Source organism: Peromyscus californicus, unplaced genomic scaffold (assembly GCF_007827085.1).
Source record: "Peromyscus californicus insignis strain IS unplaced genomic scaffold, ASM782708v3 Scaffold_15__1_contigs__length_86483966, whole genome shotgun sequence".
Taxonomy (NCBI): Eukaryota; Metazoa; Chordata; class Mammalia; order Rodentia; family Cricetidae; genus Peromyscus; species Peromyscus californicus.
In genome coordinates, this window is record NW_026294447.1 from 82,023,507 (window position 1) to 82,041,018 (window position 17,512).

Genomic DNA, 17,512 nt, shown 5'->3' on the forward strand with positions numbered 1-17,512 from the left:
GTAACTATCACATATAATATAACAATTGCTGTATCTAATCATACACCTCCACCACCACCACCCCATTACTGGGAATTGAGTTTAGGGCTGTGTACATGCTAGGTAAATGTTCTACCAGAGTTACACACTTAGAACACCTCTCTCTCTCTCTCTCTCTCTCTCTCTCTCTCTCTCTCTCTCTCCCCTCCCATCATGAGACAGGGTTTTAGTAGTTGTCCAAATAGGCCTCGAACTTGGAATCCTTCTGTTTTAACCTCCTAAGTAGCTGGGATATAGCTTACACCACTGAGGCCTGGCTCCTTTACAGCTGGGATTACAGCCTATGCCACTGAGATTTAGTCTCTATACAGCTGGGATGACAGCCTATGCCACTGAGATTTAGTCTCTATACAGCTGGGATTACAGCCTATGCCACTGAGATTTAGTCTCTATATAGCTGGTATTACAGCCTATGCCACTGAGGCTCCACCCCTATACACCCGGGTTATAGCCTGTGCCATTGAGACCCGGCCTCTATATTTTTTGTTTAAGTTTTGCAGTTGGTGGATCAAGGCCATGTCTTCAGAACGACGGCGCAGATACCACCCCAAGATTGGAAGCTGGGGTCTGATAGATCCCAAGACCCCTACCTCCTACATCCCCTTCTGGAGAACTCTGTGGCTGAGCTGCGACTGTCACAGGAGAGATCAGCAGGTGAGGAGACGGCAGTCTCCGCTGAAGCCTTCAGCTGGTGACACAGTAGGACAGGTGCTTTTCCTGGCGGTTTGTTCAGCATTAGAGCACACCACATGTGCTGACATATGCTCTTGATCACGCTGGGGTTTCCAGTTACTCACTGCCCATATCTATTGAATCACTGAATTAGATGAGTCTTCACATTCTAGCAAGACAGTTCTGTGTTGTAGTGGTGGTAGTAGTGCTTCAGTCAATAGTGTGCCCCCCTCTTTTTTTTTTTAATGCTGGGGATTAAACTCTGGGCTAATCACAGACTAATTAATCAACTGGGTTCCTCCATCCTCTGATGGTGATTTTGATCCTCAGCGTAGAATGCTTATCAAAGGGATTAGAATCCTGAGGCACATCCCTTTTCCTTTGGACAGGACGAGCATTCCTTGTTCTGATCCCTCAGACTGTGCTGGTGGTCATGGCATTGGTGGGGCAAGAAGGAAGGAAGGCTGAAGGCTGCTGGGGCAGCTAGTGCCAGCCTCTTCCTTTGTCCCCTGCTGCTGGGACAGTGACAGCCACTATCTCAGCTTTGCTTATGGTACTCTGGCTTCCCTGTCCCTAACCCCGTCTTCCTCAGCATCTTTAAAATTTGGAAGCGTGTATTTTTCTAAAAGATAAACCAACTGAAGATTGGGTTTGATGGTTGAGGTAACATACTGTATGCCAAAGTGCAAGCGCTCTGGTTAGCCCAGGAGGGAACGCTCCCGCTGATGGGTGAGACTGCACTGTGGCTGTGGTCCAACCATCATGACGGGATTGCAAAGAGTCTGGGGAAGAGGCTCTAGTGTGAGGTAAAATGTGACGTCAGAGGTACAGCTCATGAGGTACCTGTGGATGACTTGAGTCATTAGCGTGACCATTGTTAAAAAATACACCCGGAAACTATGCAAGGTAGACCTGGAGCCCCATGGTTGTGCAGACGCTTCCCACTAAGCAGATGAGTAGGCTGTATTTGGGAGCCATCTTAGAATTATAGAAAAATAAAGCCCAGGGAACATCAAGACTGCCTCTCAATGGTGACATTCCCAAAAAATCTGGACTGTCATCCACAGGTGACAAACATTACCTCCTCTCCTGGAAGGTCCCTGGAAGCTTCTAGACACTGGGGCTGATTTTTGCCCACCGATGCCTTCCAGCCATTCCACCAAACATCCTTTAATCAATCAGCTTTCCAAATGCTGTGGCTTTTGATTTAAACAAATTCTCAAGGAGCTGGAGAATACAGAGAGGAGCCGAATAATACTAGTTAAACATCTATGTAGGCTGTGTCTCTTTAGAGTTAAGAGGAAGAATCACTTTCCTATGGGTAATTACAATTTGGTTTGCTTCTTTGGTTGTTTTCAAATGCCAGCTCTGCCTGGATTCTGTACGGGTGGCAGAGGACGGAGGCCACTGCTCTGACTTCGGTGTTCTCCATGGAGGAGAGGGATGAGGCACTGCGATATGGTGTAGGCTGTGCTGGAGGAGGTAGGGGGTCACAGTCTGCAGGCTCACTCCTGGGATACATCTCCAAACATCCAGGAGTGTATGCCTGCAGGATGGCACTGGAGCCAGTGGGGTCAGAAAAAGGGACCTTGTGTCATGGAGGACAGGACAAAAAATATCGGTGTGGAAGGCACCTAAGAGAGAAGGGGAAGTTATACAGGGGGAGGCTGTAGAAGCTACTGTGAGTCCTCTTAGGGAGTTTGGGGTCAAGGTGGGCGTCAGGGCAGGTTTTTCGCAGGAACTTTCGGAAAGAAGATTCTAATGGTTATGCAGCAGCTCTCGGCTCAGAGGAAGAAAGAGCAGAAGCAGAGGGGTTATTGAGAAGGTATTATCGTGATTGCACAACTTTCTAGCTGCAGCTGCTAGCAAAGTTAATGAGGAAATTCTCTTTTCGGTGCAAAGGTGTGTGCGTTGAAGGTACGCGCAGCATATTGACGCACCAGTGAACTCAGTATTCTTCATGTAAGGCAGAAAGCCTCATGTGTATATCAGGTCTCACCTGGAGATGTTCTTCCTCACACCACTGAGCATCTCTGAGACTAGAGACCTTCAATTTCCAGGTATGATTTAGGAAACAGAGAAGCCTCCCCCACCTCCTCCACTAAATCTTCCCACGATGCCCTTCTACACGAGGACACTTTATTTATTATTGATTGATTGATTGATTTTGTATCTTTTAGGTTTGGATGCTTGGATCCGAGTACGCTAACTGAATAATATGGAATTTATTCCTATTTTCCTATTTTCCCTCAGATGCACCCTTTCCTTCCACGGCCTTTTCTTTGCCAGGCAGCTGATCTGCCACTTCCGTTGGGTGAACTTCCTGCCTGACTCCTGTGTGAGCCCCTTCAGTTTAGGGATGAGTGCAGACCCCTCGTGGTGGTAGCCCTGGGCCCTCTCCAGTTCTCCATGTCTTTCGACAAGCCTACACCTCACTAAGTAGCCCTTTTACTTATCCAATGCTCCTCAGTGAACACCCGTGAGAACTTCCTATATTCTTGCTGGCATGGGACCTCTCCTGCATCTGTACTATAAGAGGAAGAGATGGAGCCCCCGCACGTGAGGATCAAGAAAGAAGATAGATAGATAGATAGATAGATAGATAGATAGATAGATAGATAGATAGATAGGATACAGACAGACAGACAGATATCCTGGAGTCACAGATGACCTCCTTCCCACCTATCCTCAGGCTGGCTGACTGCCCGTCTGCTCAGACCCCTCTTCTGTTCATGTTTCTGTTAGCTGAGAAAAGGCTGCCCCCACAGATCTGGTTTGAATTTATGTAAAAAAAAAATTCCAAATTGATTTGCAAGCTCCAATCTGTAGTTCATAACCACTCCTCATCAGTATTTCTTGTCTGACTGTGTAACTTAGCGGACTCATCACACGGAAACAAGAAACACACAGATGTCACCCAACATTGGGTGAATAATAGAGTCTTCAAGGGTTAAGAACTGGCCACACGCTGCGCCTCAGGTACGGCAGGGTTACCAGAGCTCTTCTTTTGTGTTCTAACAATAAAGTAGTTGGTGGTCTGCTGCCTATGGCCTGTTACACATTCCTGGGTTTTATTAGGATAACCGTAAGCAACCATAAGCCTCCAAGACCCACCCTGATGTCAGTGGCAAGTTTTACAGAACTTGTTGGATTTGGGGGTATATAAAGTGTGAGGTGTAATAGGTAGCAGGCTGGAAGAGCAGCTGAGGGCTGGCTGATACAAGTCCCAGCTCCTGATGTGAATATTTAATAACTGCTCATTACAGGCAAAGGTTGGCCACCAGATGTCTGTTTCTGCAGCTCCCGAGCCCACTAAACTTCAGAGTTCCTTCAGGAGCTGGCATGGAGGTTCACAGTTAACTCTGTTGTTCACACACCTTGGAGATCAGGACAGGCCCAGATGATTTGGGGGCACTGGGTGAGGTGTATTTGCTGAAAGTATCTCATTTGTTATTCCACAGTCAAGCAACCAATTACTTCTGTTCCAATCATTTGCCAAGTAGACACAGCACAGTCGGCCTAAAGTAGAAATGTAACATCTTGGTGTGGGCATGCCTGAGTTCCTCACACATCAGATCAGGAAGGGCCCCGGTGGTCACGACCTCAGTACGCCATGGTTAATGGGACACTGACCTAGCTTTGCACACCTGGGCTGAAAAACTCCTTCCCCACTCATCAGGTTCTAGGTACAGTGATCTGCCCAGCTGTGTTTTGACCACAGCTGGTCTAGGAATTAAACTGCGTTGTGTTTCCATGGCCCATGAAGTTTTATGACAGAACACTCTCAGGACAGTTGCATGTCTCAGCTCCCCATGTCGACAGGAGAAAGAGTCTCTGGTTGCCTTCCACCACAAGCTTCTGTCTTCCCAGCATGCTCCATTGCCTGCTCCATTGCCCTAGACCATGGCAGCAGAGGCAGATGGCAGGCTGTGCCAGCTTCAACTCCTCAGGCTGTGTGTAGAGGGAGCTGTTTATTTTTTTAAAAAAAACAATTCTTAATTTCTATTTATGTGTATGTGTGTATCTGTAGAGGTGAATACCTCACATGTCTAGGTGCCCATGGAGACTCTAAGAGGGTGCCTGATCCCCTGGAGCTGGATTTATAGGTGGTTATGATCTGCCCAGTGTGGTTGCTGGGAACCAAATTCAGGTTCTTTAGAAGAGCGGCATGCTCTCTTAACCATGGAGTCATCTCCAACCCCAAAGAGGGAGCCGCTTGTGTGTGTGTGTGTGTTTGTGTGTGTGTGTGTGTGTATAAATATGCACACATCATAAATATATATGATTTTATATATAGGAGGAGTCTGTTTAATTGGCCTTATGAATCCGAAGCCAAGAACTCCAAAATTATAGATGACAACTCTTTGAAATTTTTTCTCTTTTTTTAGTTTTCTAAAATGAACACAGCTTTATGTTACCACATCTTTGCTTAAAACCTTGTTTTCCATTTATTTTCAAACAAGATGCAAAGGCTGGCATGTGTGTGTAAACCTGTAACGTCGATAGTTGGGAAGCTGATGCAAAAGGATGAGTTCAAGACCGGCTTGGGCTACACAGTAGGATCTTGTCTCTAAACTGCATTCTAAAGGCTGAGAAAGTTATTATTAACGAGCTCTGTGGAGCCACACTCGCCCCAGCCTATGTTCACTTGCACAGCCTCCATTCCCTCCAAGCTGTAGCACTCTGGTATGTTCTAAATCTCTTGAAGTTTCCTTGCCTTAGGGTCTTAGAGCATGCTCTTCTGTCCACCTGGAATACATTTTCCTCTTTCCTCCTCTTCTTCCCTTTAGACTTCGGCTCTAAAATAATAATACTTCAGGGAGGTCACCCCGAGGCTTAGGTAAAATATCCCCTGGTGCCTTGTCTTCTCGACTTCTCAGTAGAGCCTCCTGTCACTGGAAGCAATTAATTCTTGGTATGATTACTTATTTAGTGTCTTATACTGTAAACACCAGGAGGCAATGGATGCTGGATCCTCAGTGCCTAGCTGAGTTGAGTATATAGACTGATACCTAATTGTTCAATTAATTATTTAAAAACACATGCTTATTACAAAACAATTTACAGAAAGGACAGAAAAACAGAGAAGAAAATTAAAGTAATCAATAATCATACCTTCCAATATAGCAAATACTAATATATTGGTGCATTTCCCTGGTTTTTTTCCTTCTAAATACAGCCATGATGTACATATAAGCAATGCCTACTGAAAGCATATTCTGTGTGACCACGTCCTCCTGAGATGTACTAGCTCTTGCTTTTTGCTCCTGATATCAGCTGAAGAAGTTTGGAGTTCCACCAGCTGTGTAAAGGATATGGGATTAAACCCAGATCCTGGAAGCAAATTCAGGCTTCTCCCTACCATAACCCACTATCATTCCAGGCCAGTGTTTCTCAACCTTCCTAATGCTGTGACTCTTTAATACGGTTCCTCATATTGTGGTGACCCCCAGCCATAAAAATTAATTTCCTTCCTACTCTGTAACTATAATTTTGCTACTGTTATGCATCATAGTGTAAATATCTGATGTGTAGGATGGTCTTAGATGACCCCTGTAAAAGGGTCATTTAACACCCCCAATGGTTCACGACCCACAGGTTGAGAACCACTGTTCTACAGTCTCAGCTCAGTCCTCTTAGTAATTAGTATTCTTCAATCTATAGAACTATGTTATTTCACTGTTTTGAATTTATTTTCTTGCCATTGTCCTTTCTCTTTTTCCCTAACTCTTATTAAAGGAGAAACTTTTCAGGATCGTGAAACCAGGCTGCGCACTCATGGCTCTTCTGTGACATGAGCTGGAAACAGGCTGAGCGCCTGGATCGTCCCTACTTCCAAATAATCGTGTGGTTTCTTTCCAAGTACCTGCCACTTGATCTCACTGTATCTATTCCTACCCACGGCTAAGCCCACAGGGAGAGGCATCTTCTAAGTGGTCAGAGGTGTCACAGAACATGCTAGGAAGTCATTGAGTCAGGGCTGCAACCCAGGCAGCCAGGTTCTGAGCCACTGCCCAAAGCCACTGCCTCACCAAGCAGCGGGAAATACCAGGAGACCTCAGTCTTTAGAACCCATGAACTTGTACCCACACATTGTGTAGCCACACATATTCATTTTATTGTCTCCCCTGGGAAGAAGAACTCTACATTTCATCAGGTTTATTTAGAACAAGAAAAAAAAAGACTAATGTAAATGAACAATTGCACTCATATTTGTTGCCAGGTTACCAAGTACCATTGTAAGCACTTCATATGAAGTGAGCCCTTTAATCCTCCCAATGACCCCATGAAGTAGATACCACTGTCCCCCTTTTATGGTTGAAGAAACCGAGGCAGGGAGAGACTATTACTGTGCCAGGTCACACAGATGTCCAGAACTGAAGGAAATCTCTTCCAGGAGATCTCATTCTCACTTAACCACAGGAAACAAACACCTCTCTGGCAAATGTCGCCATTTAAATATGCATTTTCTGACCCCAGAACTTGGGGTATGTCTGTTAACATTTACAGCCCACGCTGTATTTCTTCCTTCCTCTAGGAAAGGAAAAAGCTGATGCTTGTAGAATATTCCTTTACACTGTGTGACTATACGTCTCTGTGATTGGTTTAAGGAAGAAGCTGACTGGCCAATAGCTGGACAGGATAAGGCTAGGTGGGAGAGCCAAAGTGAGAATGATGGGAAGAAGAGCAGAGTCTGGAGTCGTGAGAGATGCCGGGAGAAGCAAGACGAACATGCGCTATGGAAAGAAGGTACCGCCACATGGCAGAGGGTAGACAAGAAATACGGGTTAATTTAAAATGTAAGCGTTAGCTAATAACGACCTGAGCTATTGGATGAGCACCTATAATTATTATTAAGTCTCTGTGTAGGTTATTTGGGAACTTGCAGGCGGGAAAGAAAAGTCCGTCTATGGTTGCTCAGTGGAGTCGACGGAAGCTCTTACCCTCGAAGATATGGTGGAGTAGAGAAGCAACTCCCCTTTATTGAGATTAAATCACTAGCAACCCATGGAATCAGCTTAATGATCAAAGGAATTTATTTGGGAGTTAACTCACAACCACGGGAGATTTATCATAGGGGTCCGGGAAAGCTGAGCTATGTCCCACATTGAAAGGCTGGGTCCAAGATCTCAAACCATGAGGTAGCCAAGAGAGAGCACTTATGTGCGTCAGGTCTTAAGGTCACCCCCCCACCCAGTGGCCACGCCCCAGGGGCATGTACCTCAAGGTCATAGGCAGGTGTAACTGTGACTAGGGGCGGGGCTTCAGGGCATGTCTCAAACAGCCATCCACTACACCTCTTCCTAAGGAGGAGCCTTTTAGTGACTCCAACTGATTCTTACATATTTTAACACGATTGCTGTCCTTCGGGTATGCAGACTGGACAGTCAAATTTTTGATGGGTTGAGTTCTGCATTAGCAGGGAGGCCTTCTGGTGGGAGCAGGTCCTGAAAAAAGAGGGCTCAACAGGGGAGTATGCTAACACCATTGTACGTGTGGCAGGATGTCAGAATTTGCACGTTTATAATGTGTGCATTTGTGATCACATACTTCCATGGCCACTTCTGCAGTACACCCAGACTAAACCACGTTTGATCGGTTATATTGACTCAGATGAATGGAATTTAAATTATACGATGCTTTCTCTATACCTTTTGAGGGAATGAGACATGACCTAAGCTGTTCCCAGAACACTGCCCCACACGCTTTAGAGTTTTTCCCTCTGCAGATGGAAAAACAGAGCCGAGGGAAGCAGGCTCACTGTTCAGCGGCTTCTAGGAGATTTAACAGAAAGCTATGAAGAAACTTATGACTTTATTCTCCCCGTTGGGGATTTAGCATTTTCTTGATGAAGTGACATTGAGACAAAAAACTGAAATAACAAAGTCTCGGAGATGAGATTGAGTCCACCCCAGGGTCCAGATGAGGCAAAAGACAAAATGGGAAATGTGCACGCTTGAAGCATGAGGCTTTGGTGGACACCCACACGGCCTCCCTAGCCTCAGCTGAGCGGGTGTGGGAGAAAGTTCTGGAAAATGCACCCTAGGCAGGCTTTGGACAGGCTGATCTTCTACCTTTTTTTTTCTTTTAATGTTAAAATCTTGGCAGAGTCCCACTTTCAGGCCCGTTAAAATTCAGGAAAAGAAAAGGGGGGGGGGCAGAGGAAGAAAAAAGAGATTTTAAAGAGACAATGAACGCATCCACTCTTGCAAAAATAAAATCCTACTCCAAAAAGCCTTTGTGAAAATGCTTTTCAGCTTTAAAAAACAGGGGGAGGTTGGAATGCTGTTGGGACCGTGGGATGACTGTTAAATGTGCCGTTTGATTAGCTCTTGTGCGCATGCACCTAAACCTTGCTCCGTCCTTGGAGAGAAATAGCCTTGTCTTCTCCCCAAATGGAGTGGAACCCATTTCTATGGATGGACTAGATCGGCCTGTGTGCGGATGCGGTTGGGTGGAGTGCAGAGGACAATTTGTTCCCATGTGCTGGCTCCAAAATAAGAGCCTCCCGCTCTGAGAAGTTTCCTTCCAACCCCCCTCCAACGCAATCAATGGTCCCGCCAAATCCCTTCCTCCGGTCTCAGATTTCTGTTATATAAACTGCGCTAATCAAACAGTCTCCTTCCAATGCAGAACAAGGCTATTCAGAATAAGCATTTACCAGCAAGCCCGTGGCTTATGTAACCAGAGCTCGACATACAAATTGTGAGAAATCTGGTCCCTCACTCAGGTGAGCTCCGTGTCTACTGAATCCCAATTCTGTAGTTTGTACTTGCTGGCTACAGCAGGGTTGATTTCAGACAGACAAAAGGCTTCTTCCCCCTTTCCACACTGGCTGAGCTCAGGTTCTGGAGCCCAGTGTAAGCCATGCCTTAGCGCCCCCCCCCCCCCATTCCCCAGCGAACCCCAAGCATAGCCTTGTATTCAATGCAATTAAATACGTCTAGGAAGCTGTTGAGTGGCTACTTGGCATTCCTGCTGTATGATATTTAAGCCATCTCCTATTTCAGAGTATTTAAATGAGTCCCATTTGGGGAGTGATTATAATTATTTCATGAGGAATGCTCTGTTATATAAATATTTATGCCACTGTTTCCATAAATTCCTAGCAGTGGAATTTCTTAGTCAAGGATATGCCCATTTTGATGGCTTTTTGTTACATGTTGCCAAATTACTTTCCAGAAAGGTGAAATGGATTTATACTCCCATCAGCCACTGCCTGATACCATATCCAAAATCATTTAATAATTTTTTTTTTTTACAAAAATGATTAAGTAGGAAAGAAAAAAAAAAAAGCCCTCAGAACTCCTTTCCTTAAGAAAACATCATACATACAGGAAATGTCTGGTGAGCCATCCATCTATTCTCTCGTGTGCTGCTAGGAAAATGTCCCTGGGAGGGGAGAATACAGCTGTGCACATCAGCCTGGCCTTCACAGCAGATTCACCTCCTGCCCACTGTGTTAAATTCCTATGCCCTTCCTTTCCCCCTCCCTGTCTTGCAGGTTCTAGTCACAGCTCTGATCTTCAATCCTTCAAGGTGCTCTGCGAAGAGGTGCCCTCGGACAGCAGAGTAGAACCTGCTGGATGAGGAGAAAGGCAGGTTCAGGTTCCATGCTGTCAGCAAAAAACCCCCTATAAACAGAGGCCGACACAGCAAGCCCTTGCTGTTAATATGCCGTCTAGACTTAAGATTGCTCCTTCTCTGTCCTCTAAGCTTCAACTTTTGACCTTGCTTCTGTTCTTGCATAGGTACGAGTGACTACGTTCAACCATTTCCTCTTTCATGGGTTCAACGGCCAAGCGACCTGTCATCTAAGCTGCCACAATGACCCGATGACACCGTCCTAGCCTCGTCCCTCTATGTAGTGAACGAAAGGCTTCTGGCCATGAGAGACAACTTAAAGGAACAGTCCCTGCAGAAACTGGAGCAGACAACCTTTGCCAAAGGTGGGTGGCGTTATAAAGTACGTTTTTAAATTAACTTTTTAACTGACATAGAAAACCACATATTACGCATGTTTAAGGGCATATGTCCCGTGGGATTTAAAAAAAAAAAGATTTATTTAATTATTTTGTAGTTATATGTGTGTGTCTACATGGAGGTATGTGCATGTGAGTGCAGGTGCCCACAGAAGCCAGAAGAGGGCGTCAGATCCCCTGGATCCGTAGTCACAGTCAGTTGTGAGCTGCCCAGTGTGCTGGGGACTATACTGTAGTCCTCTGGAAGAGCGACAAGTGCTCTTACCCAGTGAGCCATCAGCCCGGCAGCCTTTACTATGTTTTGATACATGAACATGTTCAGCACCAGGAAAGTATGTGTGGGAAGGTTAGGAAAAGAGTTTGAGGGTGCTACATTTATAGTAGAAACAAATTACTAGCAAAATGATTTGGGGTAAGGTTTATTTTACATCTATTTTTACCCAGGAATGTTTCTCCATCTCCTCCACATTGCCAAATCCCCATTGCCCATATTTTAATGTGTGCTTATTCAAGTATTTCCTTCCTCACCGTGTAAACTTATTAAGCATTTGCCGTGTGCCCAACATTCTTGTTCACGAACATCAAAAATGTTCTCATCTAATGTTCTCAACTGCAACAGTACTCTTGGGGTACTGTTACTATTATAATTCCTGCAATATGCAGGAAGAGACTGGAGCATAAGCAATTATGAAGCTTGTTGAAGACAACAGAGCCAGTGGGGGAAGCATTCTGGCTCTTAGAAACACACTACCAACCAATATTCTCTATTACCAGCCTATCTAGATTCTTTTGTTTGGAGTTTTACACACACACACACACACACACACACACACACACACACACACACACTTATCCTGGTAATATCTTATCTGAGCCTTGTAAACTAATCTGATTATCAAATTTAGGCTGATAATGGGCTAATGTATTTCCAGTCTCAGTAAACTGATAGTTGACTAGAACTAGCACTGTGAAAGGACTAGTAGTGGTGGCAGTTAGGGACATCCACGAATGACGGGCCAATGGGAAGAGTGATGGTGATAGGTGCAAGAAAGGTCTGGTAGGTAGGATGATAATCTTGGGAAGTGTTGGGTAAGCCTGTGGTATCTGCAGTCACCGGTTCACTCAGCACATGGGGCCAGACAGACAATGGATATAATGTGTAAGTCTTTATTAGGAATGACTGATTGTTCATATGTTTGCCATCGTGATTAAGAAATCCAAGTCTCCAGAGAACTGCTATCATCTGTCAAAGATGACCGAACCACTATGTTTAATGGAAACCACGTAATTCCACCACGGTTCTATCCACAACATCTTGTTTTTGTCTACATTTTTGTGACTAAGGAAAGCAACGGGAGTATGACACATGCCCCGCGTGGATCTATCTGTACCCCAGCCTGGTATACACCAACAGAAAAGTCACATCCCACATCAAGTTGTCACATTCTTTTTAATTTCATTGACCCACAGCATCCCACATAGAATTTCCTCTCCTGATTCCCTTTGGGGCTGGGCAGTTTATGTTAGAGAGAAGATGATGAGCTGGAAGGTGTGGCCTAGGAATAATATCATCTTTGGCTTGCATATGTATACTTTGGTCCTGGAAAAGTATACTTAGGAGATTTTAATGAGTCATGAAGGTGGTGCTGACATGTAGAACAATATTTTTCATACTCTTCAGAATGAATAACTGCACAGGGCTTCCAAGTGGAGGCCCACAAATGCCTGTTGGTCAGAACAAGTGAGTGAGTAGTGGCACTCCATGGTAAGATCAACCCACCCACACCACAGTTAGGGTGGGTGGGATGGTGCATTGCAGACCTCATCTTTAAGAGTGTCTTGAAGGGGCTGCCAGGTATTAGTAAGACAGTTTCCTTTTGTCCAGTCATGATCTAGGAATTAAAAACATTCCCACTTCTAAGATTACATTTATTCCTTCCAAGAACTTTCATAGACTTCCATAAGAGTACATTGTTTTGCCTTGTTGATTTTTATAAACTTGTAGGATGAAGTGCTAAATGATATTTAAAAAAAAAAAAAAACCAGAGCCAGATATTGGGGTGAAAAGCTGAGAGATCAGAAAAGCAGAAAGAAGCCAGCCATGTTCTTACCACTTGGAGATCCTCCACCAAAGAGAGCTACTTCCTGTATACCCACACCTATATGCTTTTCTGTTCTGCATCTCACTTCCTCTTTCCACCTAGCTACATCACTTCCTCTTTCTGCCTAGGTCTGTCACTTCCTGTTGGTCTGTACAGACCTCCAGACCTTTATGGTTAACTAGTGTTGGAATTCAAGGTGTGTGCCACCATGCCTGGCTCTGTTCCCAGTGTGGCCTTGAACTCACAGAGATCCAGACAGATCCCTGCCTCCCAAGTGATAGGATTAAAGGCATGTGATACCATTGCCTGACTACTATGTTTAATATAGTGGCTGACTTTTTCCTCTGATCCTCAGATAAACTTTATTGGGGGACACAGATTAAAATATCACCACACAAACTGATGATCTTTCATTTCCTTGATGCCAACACCTACTCATATGCTAATAGAGCTCTCTCTCAAAGGAATGTCAAGGAATTTATGAATATTATAATGTGCCCTATGGGGCTGGAGAGATAGCTCAGTGGTTAAGAGCACTGACTGCTCTTCCAGAGGTCCTGAGTTCAATTCCCAGCAACCACATGGTGGCTCACAACCACCTGTAATGAGATCTGGTGCCCTCTTCTGGCCTGCAAGGACACATGCAGACAGAACACTGTATGTATAATAAATAAATAAATAAATAAATAAATAAATAAATAAATAAATAAATAAATAATGTGCCCTATGTAGCTTTCCCATAGACCCTTCCTGGAGCCATGGGGGGAGGGGGTCTATATGCCACACTACCAGGGTCTGCATGCCACACTACCTTAGCATCGGAAGTATCTGTCCTGATTCCACCCATTTCAACTTTAGTGTGTTCGGCATGGTGCCCTGGTGAGGACTTGGGTTTCATCTCTTCTGGGCAAGAAGCTGTTCCCAGGCTCCAGGAGGCATACTGGGTTTGCCAAGCCCACAGTGCAGGGACCAGTGGAGACACAGAACTAGTTGAAGGGGTTTTTTTTTGTTTTGTTTTTTGTTTTGTTTTGTTTTATTCCTAGTAGAAAGTTAAAGAGCTGGAACAAGAAAGCACACACATCATTTCCAGCTCATGTGCATGTCCTTCTGCTCCCCAAACACTGACTATGCCACAAGCCACACACTCTTGTTCAGGACTCAGCTCAAAATGAGAGCCGGCCCAAAGCCACTGAAAGGAGCCGAGAGAGTGCGCTTAGTGGAGAGGGGCTGCTTCCAGCTGTCAAGGGTGTTTTTGATGCAGAAGGCTCAGGAAGGCACAATACAATTACAGAATGGTAGCTCAGAAGTCCAGGCAGTGGATAAGCTGCTTCTGAGGATGGGTGAGTGCCCCCTGGAGTTGGTCTCATGATGGGAAAGTCCTAGTCTCAGCCATGGCTCTAGCACAGGGTGATGCAATCCCATTATAGGCCCTGCCAATTGAGTCCGGACTAAGAAACTGGATGAGGAGATACTTCAGCCAGGGAAGGGCTTGTAGGGCAACCGGGAGAATCTGAGCTTGATCCCTAGAGTCGACATGAAAATCTGGGTGGCGTTCGTAATCCCAGCACTCGGGGAGGGGGAAACAGGACTCTCTCTGGGGTTCTCTGGCCAGTTGTGGTGGTGCACGCTTGTAAGATTTGCTGAAGGAGGCAGTGGCAGGAGGATCATGAGTGTGAGGCCAATCTGGGGTTATCTGGCCAGAAAGCCTAACTAATTCAGATTCTGTGAGCACCGGGTCTCAAGAGATTCTGTTTAAAAACACGAGGTAGACAGCTCCTCAGGTGCAACATCCATGGTTCTCTTCTGATCGCCACATGCACACAGGCACACATTTGCACTCTCCCACACGAACATGTACACACACAGATGCACAAAAGGACCCTACTGTGACCCCTTGTGAGTGTGGCTTGGAGCTTGCTCCAAAGAGCAGAGCAGGGAGTATAAATGTGAGAGCTGCTTTACACAGAGGGGCCTCGTAGATGCTCTCTGGGCCAGGGGCTCAAAGTTAGCATCCATAGCAAAAACCCACATGGTCCACAATAGCCTGGACCTCCTGATCAGTGTGATAGGAATGGCAGTACACCTCTATCATCTCCTCCATGACAAATCCATAACCTCAGTCTAATTATGAGGCGGGGGTGGGGGTGGGGGAGTGGGGGGAGCCTCAGTTGAGGAGGATTCTACAAAACACTCAACCCAACAATTCTTGGCCATCAAGCGAAGTCCGAGGAACATGGTCTTAGCCAAGAGGGTCTGAAGAAGAAGTGATGACAAATATAGAATCCTGAATTTAAATAAAAAGTGCTAGTGAAACACACACGCATCGTGACATTGTAGTAGTGACGAATGTGCCATGGTGATGTAAGGCAATAACAATGGCGGATGAATGAGGAAGACATGAGAGTTTCTGTTCTATCTCTCCAGTGTTTCTGCAAACCTAAAACTATTCTAAAATAAAGTTAATCAGGAGCTAAAGAGCGATCTCTCAATGTACACTTTTGCATTGGAGTTATGAACCATGTGACTGCATCAAGTCTATGTGTGTGTGTGTGTGTGTGTGTGTGTGTGTGTGTGTGTGTGTGTGTGTGTGTCTACCTCCTGGGACCGTGGCCTGCTTCAACATGTTGAAAGAGAACAGTGTCAAGGGGGATGCTTATTAGGCAAAATGTTAATTCTTAAAAGTGTAGCTTGCATAGCAAATGAGGGCCAGACATGTGGGGATAAGGTTGTCAGTTGCAAATGTGCTCCCCCACAAGGAGCTATTTGTGGCTGCCTGTCTGGACTGCTGGCTTGTGAGTGTGAAGTTTTGAAAAAGCAATTTGGCTCTGAGGGGCCTCCTGAGAGTTAGCTCTCTTGCAAGCTTCTGGCCCTTCCTTTCTGGGTGCTTATGCTCCATGACTGTTTAATGGTGGGCAGCGCCTCTCATTCACTCTGCTGCAAAGACCCGGTGTCAGACAGGAAGGGAGGGTCGTATATTATAGATCTCAGTCCTAATAAATAAATTCAGAGGCCGATATCACGCTGTATAATGGAGTGTGGGAAAAGAGCAATAAAGATCAGGCAACAGAGTCTTCCCAGGAGGCCAGGGAAGGGGGCAGAAGGTAGGGAGAGGCTGAACTTGGGCCAAATGGTAGGAGCTGAGGATGGAGCTGCGATCTGCAAGCAATGCGGTTGAACTAAACTCATCTCCACTGAGGTCTCAGTACAAGACACTCTGACTAGAGGCTAAAGGAAAAGGTTGCAGGGAAACACCATCACTTCATTTTAAAGACAAACAAAAGCTGAAGTGTTTACCTCCGTCCCTCCAACTGTCCTTGTGACGTCATCCATTTTATGGGGCGTGTGGGTCGAGAGTGTCTGGAACCTGAAAGTTCAATCTCCCTTTGCTATGTGAAATCTCGTCCCTGTGCTATGGGGTTCCCAGTCCATCTACCTAGATCCTGGAATGTACTGAAACTGTTTAGATGGATGAGACTGAATGATCTTTAACATTTCTTCCACTTCTAGAAGCCCTTGGAATGCCTTTGCTTATGAGAAATGGGCTTCATCGTTTGAGTCTTCCTAGTTGGGAGGACTGGGTAAGACAGAGATAAACTAGCTGTTGAAAATTTAAAGATGGGGATCCATAACTCTTTTAGATTGTTTGTTTATTAAGATTTTTTTAAAGATATCTTTATAGACTGAAAACATCTCCTGGGATTTCCAAGTTTCTTAAATGTTAGGAGTGTGAAACTAGCTGCTGGGAATAAAATGTAGAGACAAGAGTTGGTAAGACAGATGAGTCTCTTAAGTTTGAGTTTCACTCATGAGGTTTGACCCAGCTTATAAGGGACCTCTGGTCTTCAGAGAAGGCATAGTCCACACAAGAAGCTCAAAGCTTTTCATCCATGCAGAGTTTCTTTTCTCAGACACTGCTTCTCCACTGTAAAGCAAGCAGCCTTGGTAGAAAGACCATCTCATGGCATAGGAAAGGGAGAGCTGAGGTGTGTCAACCAGTCACTCCCATGAGGCAATGGTCCAGCACTCAGATGATCCACAAACTCAGATGATCCACAAAAGAAGTTCAAGTTGATGGTGTCTGAAGCCAAAATCCTTCGCATTAGCCTGTCGGTAAGCCAGAGAGAACACTGTTTGTGTGCAAGTATTTTAATACAGGGAATACAGGGCTGCCTGTGACTTCTAAAGCCCCTGTATATGAGGGAGCTTTGAAGTAAAATCCCACTGGTTGTCTTGAAAAGACACGTGAGGATGTGAGCCATGAAAATGCTTCTCTGGCCTGATTTGCTGAATAAATGACAAGAAAAAAATGGGCACAATCAACTAAACAGAACCAAAGCAAAGTGCTGAGCAATAAGGAACCATTTCAGAGACACCATGAGGATCATTTTCTAGGTCCTTGGTGCATTAATTGCATAACTGAAACACAATAACGCACCTCAAATTGTGTAGCAAAGAGGCGTATCGATGGGGAGACTCCGAGCCAGTCTGACAACTTTTCTGAGATTAGAAAAGAGGAAAAGTATCACTTTGCCAATCTAGTTTGCAGAAGGCGGTCACCACTGCTCTGTGGAGACAGGGGCATGACCAGGCAGTGCATGGAAAAGACGGGCTGTAACTGCTCTCTGCTCCAGAGATAATGAGGAAGCAGCACCTGAGGGCAACCTCTGGGGACCATTTGGATTACAAATATTCTCCCATGTTGCCTTTTAACGAAGA

General features: G+C 45.2%; 1 long non-coding RNA gene across 1 annotated transcript in view; it reads left to right on the plus strand.

Annotated features, from left to right (window-relative positions):
• The first annotated feature begins 537 nt into the window (after positions 1–537).
• The window catches only part of LOC128110578 (uncharacterized), a 65,405-nt gene continuing 48,430 nt past the window's right edge, over positions 538–17,512 (plus strand). Inside the window, exons 1-3 of the long non-coding RNA XR_008218260.1 lie at positions 538–693; positions 7,323–7,461; positions 10,464–10,661. This is a non-coding gene — a long non-coding RNA (uncharacterized LOC128110578). The remainder of the gene's footprint in view (positions 694–7,322; positions 7,462–10,463; positions 10,662–17,512) is intronic.